Source organism: Hibiscus syriacus, unplaced genomic scaffold (assembly GCF_006381635.1).
Source record: "Hibiscus syriacus cultivar Baekdansim isolate YM2019G1 unplaced genomic scaffold, ASM638163v2 tig00113548_pilon, whole genome shotgun sequence".
Classification (NCBI taxonomy): Eukaryota; Viridiplantae; Streptophyta; class Magnoliopsida; order Malvales; family Malvaceae; genus Hibiscus; species Hibiscus syriacus.
Window position 1 is genome coordinate 596,459 of NW_024063465.1, and position 5,585 is coordinate 602,043.

At 35.1% G+C, this 5,585-nt stretch overlaps 1 pseudogene; it reads right to left on the bottom strand.

Annotated features, from left to right (window-relative positions):
• Nucleotides 1–1,415: 1,415 nt before the first annotated feature.
• Nucleotides 1,416–4,726, bottom strand: LOC120186535 (annotated as a pseudogene).
• Nucleotides 4,727–5,585: the final 859 nt, after the last annotated feature.

Genomic DNA, 5,585 nt, shown 5'->3' on the forward strand with positions numbered 1-5,585 from the left:
ATATTATTTTAAACAGATATTATTTTATAATCACTCTTAAATTAATAAAAAAATATGTAAAATATTTATTCATAAACAAATTAATCATGAACTGAATAGAAAATAAAGTCTAATTTGATCCAAATAATTGTAAATTTTAATTTATAAACCAAATAAAGTCTAAAAATTTTCACTTAAAATACACATTTTTTTATTTTAGAAATTTTCATCGTTATTTTATTCAGTAACGGAAATTAATAATATGCCAAAAGCCCAAAAAAAATATTTACCTGCTTAAGAGGCGAAAGCCGAGTGAGAGGCTCGCCCAATTCTGACTCAGTTCGGTCCATTAAACCAAAAATAATAGCTGAAGTTAGATCTTTTAAGAAATAAATCGAATTAGTCGGATTGAGTCGAGTTTTGTAAAGTAGACGATTAGATTTAAGATAAAGAATTTTTAAAGTAATTTTGAGGAATATATTAGCAAGACGTACGTTCCGATGCTATGTGAACTCAGAGACTTCTTAGGTGCTAGACAACGAGAGTTGTGTTTGCGTGATGTGAGTCTCGAAATGCTAAATGACCATCTAATTACACCATGATGCCTACTCATGTTTATATGCGTTTATATGCGTGATGATTATGTGGTACATATGATGAAACATAGTTGCACGGTGTTGTGGTTAGAGATTTAGTATATGTATAGTCATGGCGATGTGAGATAATTATTATAATATATCGATATATTTTTTAATTATTTTTTATCTTGTCTAGTAAAAAAAAACAGGGTAAACTATGAGTTTAGTATCTAAACTATCAGTTTTAATCCGTTTTAGTACCTAAACTTTTAGTTTTTTTCAAAAGCATACCTAACGTTTAATTTTTGTTTCATTTAGTAACCATCGTTAAAAAATTTAACTCGTTTAGTAACTAAACTATTAATTTTGATCCGTTTTAGGACCTAGACTTTAGATGCTATGTGTTTGACACGTGTATGTACTTGGAGGGTTACATTTCTATATTAGTGCTAAAAATACGTTGGACAATGGACATAGGTACAAGAAAAATTGGGGTGAAGCAACCCTAAATATAATCTTAAATAAAAACATATTTATGTGAAAAATCAAGAAAAATATTATGAGTAAATTTAATGATAATTTGTTTTGTAATAATTCGATAAATTTAATGATTATTTTATAATCATTTAAAAAGTTTAATAACCATTTTGTAATATTCAAAATTTACTGACTAAAAAATTCATTGACCCATAATGTAGTTTACCCTTAAAATATTATACTAAAATTTTCAACCAGTATCCCTACAAAAGTTATGAATGCAAAATCACATTTTAAATAAAGAAAGAAGGGGCAAAGGCAAATCCATCTCTTCGCTCATTATAATTGGTTTTTACAAAAACTTGAATGCAAAGCTTCTCTGTTCCGGTAAATCTACGTCGACGGCGACGTCGAAATGTAGTCTTAGGCTGCTGACTGTTCTACGCCGAGATCTCCCCACCGAACATTGTATCTGGCTGCAAGATAATGAGCCCCGACAGGGCCACGGCTTCCGTATGGGTAATATTCCGGTATAATCTTTTTCTCTTCGAGTTCCGCCAAAACGGGAGTGAAGAGTGACCAGGCTGCATCGAGCTCATCGCTTCGGATAAATAGCCTCCTCTCACCTTCGATCGCATCCAGCAGAAGCCTCTCGTACGCATCCGGGATCTCTTTCGAGTATCTACACACAACAAGCCAATAAGCTCAGAACAGGCGGGAACTTCTATCGACATCTTTCAACAGTAAAAGAGAGACTACATACGGCATTTTGTTCCGTATAACTAATAACCGACGAAACAGATAAATGGCTTGTTTACCTGTCAGCATAGTGAAGGTTTAGGTTACAGCGGTCCAATCTCATCCCAAGTCCAGGGACCTTGTTATTGATCTTCAAATAAATAGCTTCATCTGGTTGCACTCGAATGACAAGCTCATTTGTAGCTTGATCGAGATCGGTTCCGAATTTCCGGTTATATAAATTGCCAGGCACATGCCTGAACTGTACCCTTATCTCTGCCCTGGAGGTGAAAGAAATCTCAGCAACAACCTTGTATTAAATAATCCGTTGCTAGATACTAGTTCGAACCTAAGCGAATCGAAATTTTCTCTACTGCGATTCCGTTTACCTCTTATTGTGTAAAGCTTTTCCGGATTTCATAAGAAAAGGCACCCCATCCCATCTTGCATTGTCTATGAACAAGGCAGCTGCCGCAAAGTAGGGGTCAAGCTATCTTTCGGCACGGTATTGTCGTCCGTGTAAGCGGGGTAAGTAACTCCTCCTTTAGTGTGGCTCTTGTACTGGCCTATAACTACATCTTCGAGTCGCAACGGTCTCATTGACCGCAACACCTTAACCTGGCACCCGGTAAGTGATTCAGTCAAAAGATCATACTATTAAGTGTCTATATAGTTCGCATAAGTTTACCTTTTCGTTTCTTATATCCTCCGCATCTAAACTTACGGGAGTTTCCATGGCAAAGAGAGCGAGTATTTGAAGAAGATGATTCTGCATTATGTCTCTAATTATTCCATAATGGTCGAAATACCTAGAAAAAACGACAACAGAAGCAAAAAGAAGTCAAGTGTTTCGTCGTTTTAGCTAAATAGTAAAAACCGTGAAATGATGGAAGATTACCCTCCACGTCCTTCGGTTCCGAAATCTTCAGAAAATATCAATTGTACATTTCTAATAAACTGCCTCGACCACAATGGTTCGAAAATAAGATTGGAGAACCGAAGAACGGATAGATTCTCCACAAGTTCCTTTCCTAGATAGTGATCTATCCTGTAGAAAGAGTATCGGATCAGATTGCGGTTCAAATTCTCTGCACAACAAGCACGAATGAAGGCAGGAAAATTGTACCTGAATATTTGGTCCTCATTTAGGTACTGTTTTAGCGCTTTTGTTAACGCAGCAGAAGATTCTGAATCTCGACCGAAAGGTTTCTCGACAATGACCCTGGTCCAACCATTACCAGATGAAGCTGCCGTGCTTGCACATTTTACGGCATCGATAAAAATGTTTGGAGGGATAGAGAGATAAAAGAGGCGACTAGAAACTCTCCCGCCCTGCACGAGCAGTTTGTCGTCACCAAAAAGAACTGAATTTTCACATTATGAGAAGAACGGCTTAAATAATTCATTTCACCAAAACAAAAACGAATAGTAAGGTGTGTGCAGAATCCCCTATGGTACTAGATATTGAAGAACACTTGCACGTAAAATACCATTGCATGACCCATAACTAATAACGTCGAAACTCGAAACCCTCAATATCCGCAAATATATTCAATTGTATAGAGATCATAAACAGCCAGTCGGCATTAGCTCACTATTCCAGTTAACCGGATCAAAAATTCATTACCTCATGCTCCTTGAGCTTCTTGTCCAAATGTGCAAAATTTTCCACGGAATCATACTGACCAGAGTGGTAGAAACATCTTTTAAGAAATTCGTCCATCTTTTCGCCGCAGTTCTCCCTGGAATCACATATTACACCCATTTATAAGTTCAATAACCAATTAAAAGAAACAAACAATCAAATCCACATTCAGATGCCTACGAACTTCAAGTTGCAAACAAAAGATAGGAAAACAGTTCACCTTTTATCGATCCTACAAGTAAGGGTCTTGCTCACCATATTCCTTAGTTCCGCATCAGTCATCTTACTCCTCGCATATCCATAGATGGTAAAGTGCTGCAACAAAATTAACCCACATTTTTTCGAGCACAAATTAAGTTACATCATTCTCCGGGTCAAAGTTTCAAGTAGTTTAGAAGAAGATACTAATGTGACACAGACCTTAGGAAGACAGCCTTCATAATAAAGTGCAAAAAGCGCAGGGAATATCTTCTTTTTCGCAAGATCCCCAGAAGCTCCAACCACCGTGATACTAACAGTCGACTCCTTTTCATTGATATCAGAACCTGCTTTTTCATCACATTCCTTTGAAGATGTAACTGACAACAAGTCACCTTTCGATTTCTCCATAGGTGTTTCTTTTGCCACAGGTGACACTTTTGTTGCCACTGCACCTAAGCATGAAAACAATATCATATACATACTTACATACATACATGCATGCATAAGCAAGTAGCACCTAGCATTAAATCTAAACTAGCAAATTGAAAATCAACAATACATGGAAGTTAATAACTATGCTCGTGTAAGAAAAACAACAAAATCAGTTGGATTCAATCTAATTGACAGTCAAAGCTTTTCATCAATCTCAAACAAAAAAGTACAGATTTCCCAGATTTTGCATGCATTCAAAAGAAGAAAACAACAAACAAATTGAAAATCAGCGGCACACACAAGCATGGGACTTTAAACTTATAAGTTAATAACTTTACCCATGTAATAGAAAACAACAAAACTAAATCAGATATATATTGTGATTCAAGCTAATTGGTAGTCAAGTTAAAACTTTCCCTCAGACCCAAACAGAAAATTGCAGATTTCCCAGAAAAAGCTAAAAGAAGCCAGATTTCAGAATCTAACCATCTTGCATAAGGGCAAAATTTTGATGGGAATTTCCAGGAGATTGAACAAAGACCTTAGCTCTAGCTGGAACAGAAACTCTGGGAGAAGCAGAGAAAATAAAGCTCTGATTTCTGCCTCCATTTATTGATGAAGAATATGAAGGGGGGCAATGCATTGAAGAAAAAGCTGCCATCTCCATCAAAAACTTTTCTTTTCTTCTTTTATTATTATTTTTTTTGGGTTGGGGGGGGGGGATATAGCCTCTGAATTTGTTCTAATTTAGGTTTTGAGTAAAGAAAAATGGAATTAAACTGGAAAATAACGAGAGTTTATGTTAAGAGCTTAGGGGGCTTCGGAAACACCAAGGGGTAATAAAACCCTTTGAGATCTCCGCAAGTGTACCTTGTGTTTTGCCCATGGATTCTCAGTTATGTGAAGAGAGAAGACAAGTAGGTATTTGTTTTCTCTTTTAATTTTGGTGGTTGTTGGGTTAATTACAATTTGTTTATTCCTAATAAAATTAGGGCATTAACCACACTATTAATACTTAAATTATCGATTTTGGTCCGTTTTAAAACTTAAATTTTTAACTTTTGCAAATATACTCAAAATTTAATTTTCATTTCATTTTAGTGTCCCGCCGTTAAAAACTTATCGCGTGTAGCATCTAAACTATCCGTTTTAGTACCTAAACTTTCAAAAAAAATTAAAATTTAATGTTAATTTTTGAACGGTGTGCTAAAATGAAACAAAAACTAAAGTTTTTAACGGTGGGTACTAAACTGAAACAAAAACCAAACTTTAGGTATTATTTTAAAAAATTGAAAGTTTAGATACTAAAACGGACTAAAACTGATAGTTTAAATACTAAATGTATAATTTACCCCGTTTATTCCATAATAAAACTAAGGTTTTAACTACACCATTAGCCATTAAACTTTAGTCGTATTTTTGTTTTAGCCACTTAAATGTAAAAAAGTTGTAAGAAACTAATATTTTTGAATTATTCTTTTAGTCACTCAATTGCTAATTCATTAACGGTATGATAAATCAATTGTTATTTTCCT